At 52.9% G+C, this 12,095-nt stretch overlaps 1 protein-coding gene across 2 annotated transcripts in view; it reads left to right on the forward strand.

Annotated features, from left to right (window-relative positions):
* The first annotated feature begins 364 nt into the window (after nt 1–364).
* CARD11 (caspase recruitment domain family member 11) overlaps nt 365–12,095 on the forward strand; it is a 106,135-nt gene continuing 94,404 nt past the window's right edge. For both annotated transcript variants that reach the window (XM_057695658.1, XM_057695659.1), the window contains exon 1: nt 365–530. The gene's annotated coding sequence lies outside the window, so the exon portion shown is untranslated. The remainder of the gene's footprint in view (nt 531–12,095) is intronic.

A 12,095-nucleotide genomic window follows, 5' to 3' on the forward strand; every position in this document is an offset into this window, starting at 1 on the left:
GGCGCCCCTCCCCACGGCCGCCCCCGGGCTCCGGCAGGGTCCCTGGGCCGGGCTCGGCGGCCTCGGGGTCGGCGCTGGGTGGGGGCTGAGGCCCAGACGGGGGTCCGGCCTCTGCCGCCGCGGGCCAGGGCCTCCCCTGCCCCGCCGGGGTCCGCCGGCCCCGGGCCCCCGCTCCGCGGCCCGCAGCGCCCCCGCCCCCGGCCGGGACCCAGGCTCCGCCCCTCCCCCCTTCCTTATCTCTTTTTCTAACCTTTTGCATTTTTTTTAGTCTCATTTCCTGTCGGGTTTTGCATTTCCCTCCCCCTTCCAGCCTATGACACACTTTCTCTCCTTTTTTCTCTCTTTTGCCTCCTTTGGCCTCCGGACTCCTGCCCGGGTGGCGCGCAGCCCCCTCCCGGCCCTGCAGCCCCTGGGCCGGCTGCGCCCCTCGGACGGTCCGGGCGGCGGGGACCGAGGGCCGGGGCGGCGGGAGGACGCCGGCGGCCTGCGCGGAGGAGGCGCCCGCGGCTGGCGGAGCATGAGCGGCCCAGGTAGGCGCGGCGGACGCGGGGGTGGGGACGCGGGGGGCGGCGGGGGCCTCGCCGGGCGGCGCGGTCGTGGTGGGGACGCCGCTGGGGAGGGGGCGCGCGGGGCCTGCGGGGGCTCGCTTTTCTGGCGCCGCGGTGCCGCACCGCCGTCCCGCTCTCGCCGTCCCGTTCCCCGCGGCTCCATCCCGTCTCCCTCTGCCGCCTGCCTTCCACTTTGCATCTCCCTCTATCTCGCCTCCGAGTTTCTCCTGGACCGCCTGTCTCCGAGGGGCCCCGCCTGGCAAAGCCCCCGGCCCCTCAGAGAAGGGAGGGATGAAGCGGGCGTCAGCGGTCTGGCGAGGCGCCCCTCGGTGCCCCTGGCCCAGAGAGAGGAAGAGAACCTCTTCTGAGACCTGAAAGGACAGGAAGTTTCCAGACCACAGCCAGGCTCCTGAGAAGGTGGGGCCCCTGGGAGGGGAGGGGAGCGGTAAGGACAGCCCCTCCCCGCCGTGGGGAGGGTGTGGAGAGGCCCAGGTTCCCCCCGAAGCCAGGACGAGGTCCTAGTGGCCTTGCGCGTGAAGTCCCCTGCCCAGCGACACTGACCCCTCGGGACACTGCTCGGGCTGCAAGGGCGCCCCTCAGGGTCTCCTGACTCGGCACAGGGAGGGGAGAGCGGTTTTCTGTCCCCCTGCAGTTCAGAGCACGGTTGGAGGGGCCCCAGGGAGACACTTACGGTGCAGCGAGCAGGGCCTGCTTGACGGGGATGTGTGTCTCAGCTCCCAGCTTCCTGGCACCTGCTCTGCAGGGTGTCGGCAGAGGGCCGGCCCCACAAACCTGGTCTTGGACTGAACCCACCTCTGCCCAGCCTGCCCCGAGACCCTTGATCTGTAGTATGAAAAAGTTTCTCCGGACGTTTACAACCTCTCCCCAAAGTGTAAGGCCACCCGCTTCCCAGGAAGAAAAGAAGTGTTGGTCTGTCACTGGACAGTCACTGGGTGCCTCCTCTGTGGTTAACAGGCGCCGGAAATCCCAAGCCCTGGGTTGATGTGAGGACAGGAATTTAGCGAAAATGCGCCACTCTGTCCTTGCCCTGAGTCCGCACGTCTCTCCACCCCCAAGGCAGCTGTAAAGAAGTGATGGTCCTGCCGTGGGCGGGGGCTGATCAGAGGCCAGAGGGAGCCTAGGACTCAGCCTCATCACATCCCAGCAAAACGGTTTGGATGCCTGTGCATTTTATTAACACCTGTATCAAAAAGGAAGTCCGGTAGCCCCACCCACCCATACAGCCCTGAGTCTCTGCAAATGTTTTCTTCAGTGATTTTTTTTTTAATTGTGGTAAAATTCACATGACATAAAATGTATCGTCTTAACCACTTTTAAGTGTACAGTTCAGGGGTATTAAGTACATTCACATTGTTGTACAACCGTCACCACCATCCGTCTCCCGAACTCTTCATCCTCCCAAACTGAGACTCTGTCCCTGTTAAACAACAACTCCCCATCCCCCTCCTCCAGCCCCTGTGCCCACCTTCCTACTTTCTGTCTCTGTGAATTTGACTCCTCCAGGGACCCCATGTAAGTGGAATCCTACAGTACTTGTTCTTTTGTGACTGGCTTATTTCACTGAGCGTAACATCCTCAAGGTTCACCCATGTTGTAGCAGGTGTCAGAATTTCCTTCCTTTTTAAGGCTGAATCATATTCCATTGTGTGGATGGACCACATTTTGTTTATCCATTAATCCTTTATGTGATCCTTTAAAATGACCTGTAAACCTAAGCTTCTAAAGGTGATGGCGCGTGTTTGAATCACTCAGGGGGCACTGTCTGGGTGACACGGTACCAGATACCATGGGGGATACACAGAAGGAACGTGAGACCCAGATGTCCTCCCCTAAGTAGTTCATGCTGGACAGTCATGTTGCCATGACCGGAGGCTGGCGGAGACTCAAACTGGAGGGAAAGGATTGAGGGCAGGGAGGATGGCGGGAGGCCAGTGTGTGCAATGGTGGGACTCGGGGGGCCCAGCGGTCAGTGGAGGGTTCCAGGCTGAGACAGTGCTGGTGGGGCAACGTCCTGACTTCCTTCTCCACTTTCCCGTGTGGCATTTCTCTGCCCTTCCAATGGAAGCTCTGCTTCCCGGGACTGGAGGGCTGTGTCTGGTAGGCGATTGAAGCCCTTCATGCATGAAAGGCCAAATCCAGCCCCTGTGTTGTGATGATTACGTTGGAAAGGGGCACCAGAGGCTGGTAAACAGAGCTCCTCCTATCAGTTGAAAACTGCCTTCGTTCTCTCTTGCTTTGCCCTCACACTTGGCCTTGAAGACAATGCCTCCTGCTAATCGGGATGACGTGAAGTCCCACGTGGGCCAGAAACCCCAGATGACCACCCCAACACAGAGTGTGACCAGATTTGTGTTTAAAAGAGGTCAGATCAAGGGGGAAGAGCAACGGGAGGTCCACAGTCTACCTTCTGGGTTGGGGTGGGAAGGAGCCTTCGGCTTTGGCCCAGACGTGGCTTCTGTGCCAGCCCGGCATCCCTTCGGCTCTCTGGGAGTCATTTCTCCCCAGTGAAATCAGGACATTAATACTGATTATTTTCAGGCTTGTCAGTTACAGCAAGCATAACATGAGAAAACATGAGATGCGACATACTGTTCCCTTTGCTGTTGTTCCTGAGATCCGGGGAGGGTAAGAGGATGGATGCTGAGGTCCAGACCTGGGGCTGGAGTGTGGATTTCCCCCGCCCTGGTCAGGTGGATTCCCTTCCTTAGTCTCTTGCTCTGCAATCCCAATCTTCCAGGGCAACCCTGAGGATTGAAGGAAATCTGCTGTGAAAATATACTCCATTATCCAGTAGGTCTAGAAAATTTTGAATTGATTTAAATACGGGAACAGAAAGAAGAGGAAAAGACAGTTATCCAGGAAGCCCCTTAAAATGCTTTTCTGCTAAAGGAACGTTAAATCGGCAGATTCCCAGGTGCCAGCCTGCTCACGTGTGCCACGGTGCACGGGAAGAACACGGCTGTGCACGTTACATGCAAGGAACATGCCCTGTACACTGTCACCCAAAGTCTCCTTGAGCAACTCCTGCTTGTGGGTCAGTGGTTTTAATGGGGTGACTGTTTTCAGTGGGTAGCCTTTTTGGTTGTGATTTGTTCAGGACTCTGAGATTATAGCGGTTGCTGTCATGTTTGTGTCATGGCCTGGTGCTGAGGGATGGTAAAGTTTCCCTGTTCTTGCCTCCTCTGGCAAGCGCTCTCTCTTCGCCTGTCCAGCCCCGCAGTCAGGCTCCCCAAGCTCATCTCTTATGTCACGGTCCTCTGGTCCTGCCGGCTCCTCACATGTGGGTGAGCCGGAGCGAGGGCTCCATCCTCCCCCGGTGGTGTGTGTCAAGGGTGTGACCCTCCTTCTCACCCCAGATCCAGCTCTGTAGTGCGGGGCCCCAGGCCCTGTCCACGTACCTCACAGATCCTGCACGTACCACAGCAGCACCTGGCAAACTCCGCTTTGGACAGTCAGCGCCATCCCCTGGTGCTGGCCCGGCCCATTGAGAGGCAGGGTCCTCCCAGCAGAAAGATCTACGGACGTGGAGCCACTCTGCCACATACTAGCTGTGTGACCTCGGGAAAGTCACTGATGACCCTGAGCCTCAATTGCCACGTGTGTAAAATGGGTATGAAAGTACTGCCCCTGAACTAACACAGACCAAAGTGTTTCCAAATGAGAGTGGCTCTGCTTTTAAAGGTGTGCTTCTGACTTGGTTATTTTTGACACAGTTGTGGGTAGGAGGCAGGACAGAGTGAAGAGTGTAATGCAAAACTGAATCTATCTGACAGAGCCGTTTCCTTAATTCACAGAGAACTCTCAAAAGAAATCCGTGAGGTGTGGGAATTGGCAGACTTCTTTTGTAAAGGTCCAGATGGTAACTGTTTGAGGCTCTGAGAGCCAGAAGTTTTCCGTGGAAACGGCTCTGCTCCGTCCTTGCAGAGTGGCCGGCTTTGGCCAGTGGAGCAGGGTGGGCAGTGCGGGGGTGGTCCCTCCGCTGTAGTTTGCCGACTCCAGGATTGGGGAACCCGGCCCAAGAGGAAAATGCTTAAAGGATGTGACCAAACAGAATACGAACAGATCAGTCGACTTACGATGAATAAACACGAAGTCATATGACAGATATGCCTCTTTTTCACTGTCAGATTGTCAAAGATCAGAAAGTTTGATAAAACCTAATGTTGGCGAGAGAAAGGGGAAGCAGGTAGTCTAATATGCTGTGGATTTGACAATATTTACCAACACGATAAGTGAAATAAACCCAAGAATTCCGCTTCTAAGAAATGATCTCACCGATAGGCTTGTCCATCTTTTTTTGCGTGCTGACGGTTTGCAGCATTGTTTTTAACAGCAAAAAACTTGAAACCGCACAAATATTCCTCCAAAGCAAGGTGGAATTCTGAGGCTGTTAACAAGACAGGAACCTACAGGGAGTTTCTAGAAGAAAACACTAGCTCGGATAAGATACTGCTCTAGTAGGCCCCCCAGGGAGTGGGGGCTAGGCAGAGGAAGGCGAAAATTCTAGTATTCATCTTGTGTCCTTTTCTTTTGTTTGTTTTTTAACCCTGAGCAACTTATCGTTCTGATTAAGAAAACAAGAAGAAAAAGCCAGGTTTAGAAGAGAACAGCAAGCGTGGTCCTGATCTGCTGCCGGCCCGCTTTGTCTTAGCTGTCCTGGTTCCCAGCCTGCAGGGTTGCGGGAAGAGACTTCCTCTTGCAGTGACTTCTGGTTTCAGCTGCGTCCCTGTAAGAGAAATCACAGGGGCTCCAGGCTCCTGCTGAAAGGCGAACCTGACTGGTTTAAAAGGAAAAGGATGTGTCTTACATTACGGCATAGCACACACACTGTGGAAGACGTTTCACACCCCCCCCCCCCCACAGAGCCGGTCACCCAGATGGCGACGCGGGTCCTTCCCAGGCCTCCGGGGGCGGGGCTCTCACGCTCCTCCCCAGTTGCTGAGCCCCCACCCCCTTTGCCCGTCCTCGAAAGTCACATCGATGATGGCATCGCGCAGAGTGTGCTCTTGTGTCTCCAGCTCGGTTCATCCGTGCGCATGGTCTTTTCATTGCTGCGTCGTGTTGCACCGCGAGCGTTTGCCGCAGTGTCTGTATCCATGCTCCCGCTGGTAAACATGTGCGCTGTGTGCAGTTTGGGGCTATTGTGAGAGCTGCTGTGAACACTCTGGGAGAGGTCTTGGTGGTGATGACCCACTTTCTTTTCATCCGAGGGCAGACAGAAACCTTGCGCCAGCGTTATTGGAGGTTTTAGCAAACTGTTATTTCAGTGGGTGAATGTTGCTGTGAAGTAAAACTGCGTTTTATTGACGTTGGTGCTTCGCTCCCTGCCTCTGAGTAAGGATTCGGTCGTTCACGGAACTTCTCTAAGGAGAAATGGCCTTTTTAAAAAAGGGATTCGAGTGCAGTTGTTTCGGGGCGGGGGGGGGGGTGCCGGGGGAAGCGTTCAGTTGAATAATAATGATACCTTGCACTTCTCTCGGAGTCTCCCGGCTTCAGTTCTCAGATGCTTTTCAAAACCAACTTGTGAACCTCCGTGGCGCCCGGGGAGCTGAGGTCACGGCCGTCCCGGTTTGCAGGTGGGTCACGGAGACGCGTGGAGGTTCCCGATTCCTCGCGGGAGTTCTCCGCCCTCGACAGCCGCGCCTTCTGCGCTCTTAGAGGAGGTTCTTTCTCGGGGCCTGGAGATGCATGGGTTCTGCGTTTGGGGAGGTTTTAGGTTGTAAAGGAAAGTGGCCTAGGAAGGAGGGTTGTTTCCTCTAACTGCTCCAAGTGGGGAGACCACCCGACTGCAGCGGAGCAGAGGGCTGGCCCCAAGGAATGGGTCAGTCTCTTTCCCCTCAGTTTTGTATAGAAAGGCCGTATAATGTATCTTTCTTAACTAATTTTAAAGTACACGTTTTAAACCCAACCATTTGTGTCAGACTAACTGGGCCCTAAGTGATGGCCGTCATTCTTCCTTCTGCCCCACTCCCCACCACCCGGCCTCTCTGGGCCACGGCCTCCCCCGCCCTGCCCACCTGCGCGGTCCTGCCCCTGCACGCAGGCGCCAGAGCCACTTGTCCGTCCAAAGATGTTGCTTTAGCGGCCGCCTCCTTTTTCTCCTGCAGCATCCGTTTCTTTCCTTCACTCCAAGGGTCATTCGCACCAGAGTACAAATATGCTGCGATTCCACCCATCTTCAAAGAAAAAACCCCAGACCTGCCTTGATTTCATATTCCCTTGCAGCTGTCACTGCCTTGCTCTGTACCCTTCTGTGTTAGTCTGTCAGAGCTGCTGTAACAAAATACCACCGACGGGGGAGCAGCGGGGGAGAGGGGTGTTTATTTCTTTTTTTTCTTTTTTTAATCTTTATTGGAGTATAATAGCTTTACACTGTTGTACCGGTTTCTGCTGTACAACAAAGCAAATCAGCTGTATTTATACATATATCCCCATATCCCCTCCCTCTGGAGCCTCCCTCCCACCCTCCCTATCCCACCCCTCTAGGTCACCAGCAATCATCGAGTTGATCTCCCTGTGTTAGGCAGTTGCTTCCCACTAGCCATCTATTTTACATTTGGTAAACAATTGAAGTTTATTCTCATTGTTCTGGAAGCTGGAAGTCTGAGATCAAGGTGTGGGCAGGGCTGGTGTGTCCTGAGGCCTCTCTCCTTGGTGGTAGGTGGCCGCCTTCTCACTGTGTCCTCATGTGGTCAACCCTGTGTGTGCGTGCACCCCTGGTGTCTCTGTGTGTCCGATCTCCTCTTCTTACCAGGACACCAGCCCCACTGGATTAGGGCTCATCCTAACAGCCTCATTTTAATGCAGTCGCTCCTTAAAGGCTTTACCTCCAGCTGCAGGTAGTAGGGGTAGGGCTTCAACATATGAATCTGGAGGGATACAACTCAGCCATCACACTTCACAGAAGGTCTCTTTGAAAGTGTTATCTACGCTGTTTGCCCCCTGTTCTGTCCTGGACCCACTTCAGTCAGGCTTTTGCCCCCAGCACACAATTTAAGTAGTTCTTACCAAGGTCACCAGTGGTCTCCGTATGCCCAAGTCCAGGTCCGCTCTTAGTCCTCAGGGTCCCTGACCTCTGGGCGCATTGGCTCAGCCTCTCCATTGCGCCTCCCTGGAACGTGGCGTTAGTTTGGCCACTCCTTCCTAGTCTCTCTTTTCTGATTCTTCTGGGTCCCCTGACCTCCAAGGTCAACGGGTCTCGGCCTCCTCTCCCTCTGCGCTCCTTCCTGGGTGGTCTCAGCCAGTCTCGCAGCTTTGAAGCCATGTCTGTGCTCACGACTCCCAAGTTTACTCCTGCCCGGCTTCCCCTCCTGAACTCTGGACTTCAGTAGCCAACAGTCTTGACTACCTGGACGTGGAGTTGATCCAGAATCAAAATTCTGGTTTTTCCATCCCTAAGTCCTCTCTTCCATCCTGCCAGGTGCTCAGGCCTTGAAACCTCGGGGTGGTCTTTGATTCCTCTCTTAGAAATAGGAGTGTGTCCACGTGCTCAGCACAGAAGACCCAGGTGCTCTGGCTCCGTCACGAAGAACGTCACTCCCAGGCCTTGTCACTGCCTCTCTCAGGGGGGACTTGTCCAGATGGGGCACAGCGTGATGTGCTGGAGAGGCCCCTGGGTGCAGAAAGTGGGGGGAAGATTTGGGTTCTGAGCCACTAACCCATTGGGCCATCTTGGCCAAGTCTCTTCTCTGCTCCAGGCTCAGTTTCCTCGTATGTGAAGCGAGACAGGAGACAGGTCCAGGGATGGCAAATGGGTTTCACCTTGAGGGCCAGCTCCGGGCAACAAGTACTGACTTGCCTGAGAAGGCCCCAAGCTCCACGGAAGAGAGTTCTGTGATCGATTGCCCATGTCTGCTGTGGGTGTGAAACCGACATCGGGAGCCCGGGTGCCCCCCATTAGTCATCCCTGCCCTGACTCCTCACCACCAAGAACCCTTCCAGCTTTAAAAATCCATGATCGTGATGTGACCTTGAGCAAATCACTTCACTGTCCCAAGATTTCGTTTCTTCACGAGCAAGATGGAGATAAATAATCCCTGCTTTCGTACCACACAAAATTGCTCTGAGGAGCATATGAGAGAGTGGGTGAAAAATTACTTGGAAAATAACAGAACGTTATATAAATGCAAGGTTTCATTGTTGTTCATTGACCTCCCCCGTCACGCATTTGTGTTAGTCATGCCTTCCTCCGAACCATCTTCTAGGGCTGGACAGAAGCCTTTGCTTTCATTTCTGCTCCTCCTCGGGCAAGACAGTGCCATTTGGATTTCCCTGGTGATGACGAGAAAGGGGATTCATATGGATGTTGGCTGTTGGGGGGTGATCTTTCTGTGTTTGGAAGATCTCAGCATCTTTCGCAGCTTCCAGGCAGGTGAAACAAGGAGGCCTTCTCCAGAGCCTCCCAGCTACTCAGCACCCGCGTCTTAGCCTCCCACCATCACCCACCGCTTTGTGACACTTCTGCACAACAGGTGGGGAAAAATCTTCCCGAAGTAAATTTTTGTCTCCCTCAAGGGTTCATCCTTATTCTCCACATGTCTGGAGTTAAATTAATTCTCCAGTCGGGCAGTGGGGAGCAGTGGGTCTCCCCGGAGCACTGCTGAGCTCAGCTCTGGTTAATTTCTGGAGCAGGCACGTGCCCTGCAGCCCGTGGGAATCCAGGGGAGATACCCAGGTGTATCTATGTTTGTTACCTGATGAAACAAAGCATCCCTTCCCTCAATCTACGAGTCTCCCCTCTTTCACCTTGAATGTGGTTAATGCCCCGTTTTCTGCCAAAATCCCAAACAGAGTCTCTGTTTGCAGCTTCCTGTGTGCATTCACTTTTCCCAGAGACCCAGGGGAGCCATCTGTTCTTACATTACTTGGTTTAAGCAAAGCTTTGGGGCATTTCTTCTTGCCGATGCTGTGTTCTGAGTCGGAGTCTTTGCTCAGGCTCTTATTTATTGGAGAATGTGTTTTATTGTAATGCGTTTCATTTCCTCCTGTCTTTTACTTTGGGCTTCCTCCTGCAGCCTTTGTCCTGAGCAGTGTTTGGTTTGGTGTGAAATGAGAAGCGTTCAGAACTCCTCTAAGACATAAAGGTTTGATTTTTTTTTCTTTTTCTTTTTTTTTTTTTAAGTGGCAGAAAAATAAAGGACCTGAGTTTCCTGTAGGACTGGAAACAGTGAATCAGAATTTTGTTTTGCTTAAAACCTGAAAATCTCGGGCAGGAGTTGAGAGTCTCTGGACAGAGCTGAGGACTGTGTTTGGGGGTTTGGGGTGACATCCCTTCCCCACGGGCCATTCCATGGGAGAGGGGGTGGCCACCCACGGAGACTGATTTGAGAGGGACCAGAAAGGCTGCCTGAGTCACAGCGCTGCCCAAGGCAGAGTGGGCACTGACACTTCCTCCCTTGCCTTTTCTGCTCTGTGAGGCATTTCAGTGATTCAATGCCTGGTGTTATTCACACACTAATGGGTGCAGTGAGCGTGAGCTCTGCCTCTCCCAGCAGGCGACCTTGGACGAGTCACGTCATCAGTGAAATGGGGATAAGACAGCACCCTTCCCACAGGAAGTTAGATGAGATACCATCTACCAAGTGTGGTGCAGCGGGCACGACATCCAGGCAGGCATGGTTGGGACAGGTGCACGCGTGCTCCAGGTGAGCCCTGCTGGTTAGCAGGATGCCCTGCAGCAGGTTCCGAAGGGCCCCCCAGACCTAAAATCTAGCACCAGCCATTTGCTTACATTCCTTGCCTGGCCCCCCTGCGTTAATATCCGTCAGTACCATTTTCCACTCATTCACCCTTAACAAGGACCTGCCTGCCACTCTCAGGCAGTCCCAGCAAGCCTGTAGTCAGCTGCAGGATAAAGGAGGCACGCAATGTGAGAGGGAGGGGCACCAGGGGAGACAGAGACCCCCAGGGCCAATCAAAGCAGAAGTGAAACTTGGAAAATAACAAGACTTTTGCCAGGCAGAGAAGTGGGGAGGGCCCTCTAAGCAGAGAAGCAGCTTGTGCCAGTCCGTGGAGGTGTGATGAGTGCCAGTCTTGGCAAAAAGACGGGAAGATGTGGGGACGGGGGAGGAGGGGCCACCAGAGCCCCCGGGTGCTGCGCCAAGGAGGCAGATGCTGTCCTGTGGGCGAGCGCCAGATGCTGGGGCGGCTGAGCCGTGGCCGGGAGCCAGGATGGATGTGCAGGTTCGAAGGATCACAAACAGCAGTGCAGAGGACAGATGGGAGACTCGGGGCAGAGGCAGGGAGGGCCCCGCCCCCGATGGGACACGGGCCAGGCTGAGCTGTGTCTTTACTTTAAATAAACTTTGGGTGGAAGCATAACTCATGCAGGAGGCCTGCACATGTCCTAAGCGTGCGGCACCACGGGTTTTCACCAAGTGGATCCCCGTGTCCCTGGCGCCCAGATCAAGAAGCAACCTGACCAGCTGAGAAATAATATTTCCATGAACTAATATTCCAGAAATAATATTTCCAATAATGGCTTTTCATAGAATAGTAGTTTTTAGTATAAGTATGTCCCAGATACTGCACAGGACATTTGTGTGTTTCAAAATGATTGGTTATTTATTCAAGATACAAATCTAACCGGGCGCCCTGTATTTTATCTGATAACCCTGGGTGCATCCATGTTGTTGCCATGGCAGTAGTTCTTTCATATTTTTATTCCCAGTAAGAGTCTTTCTTAGGACTATTGCACATTTTATCGAGACTACCACTGGTGGATAACTGGGTTGTTTCCAATTTGAGGCCATTATGAATAAGGCTGTTCTGAGCAGTCTTACACTTACCTTTTGGAGACATGAGCTTGGATTTCCACCCAAGAGTGGATGTACTGGATCTTAGACTACGTTTGTATTCAGCCCTAATGAATACCGCCAAATAGTCTTCCAAGAATGTTACTGCAAACTACACCACCGTCAGTAACGGATGAGAGTTCCAGTTGCTCCACATCCTTTCTCACACTCAGTGTTGTCTGTCTCTTCATTTTAACTATTCCAGTGGGTGTGCAGTCAAAACAAATCATTTTGTGGTTTTAATATGCATTTCACTTGTGACTAAGTCACGTGCTTTTCCCTGTGTTGATTGGCCGTTTGTCTATCCTGCTCTGTGAAGTGTCTGTTCCAGTGTTTTGCCCATTTTTCTATTGGCATGTCTTTTTCATATTGAATTGGAGTAGTTCTTTATATATGAGGAGTCCTTTGTCAGATGAATGTGTTGCAGATATCTTCCCTCAGTTTATAGCTTGCCTTTTCACTCTCTTATTAGAGTCTGCTGATAAACAGTTTTTAATTTTAATGTAGTCCAACTCATGTGGGCTTTTTCATCATGGTTCACTCTGAGTCCTGTTTAAGAAAGATATGCTTTATTTATCCAGTTTCATTACATGTTTTTAGGTGGCTACTCAAAAATTAAAATTATATGTATGGTACAGAAAGAAAAAAAGGAAGAAAAATATGCCTACCCCAAAGTGTGTGTTTCCTCCTAAAAGCTTTGTTGTTTCATCTTTCACATTTAGGTCTATAATCT

The sequence above is a fragment of the Hippopotamus amphibius genome, chromosome 9 (genome assembly GCF_030028045.1).
Source record: "Hippopotamus amphibius kiboko isolate mHipAmp2 chromosome 9, mHipAmp2.hap2, whole genome shotgun sequence".
Lineage (NCBI taxonomy): Eukaryota > Metazoa > Chordata > Mammalia > Artiodactyla > Hippopotamidae > Hippopotamus > Hippopotamus amphibius.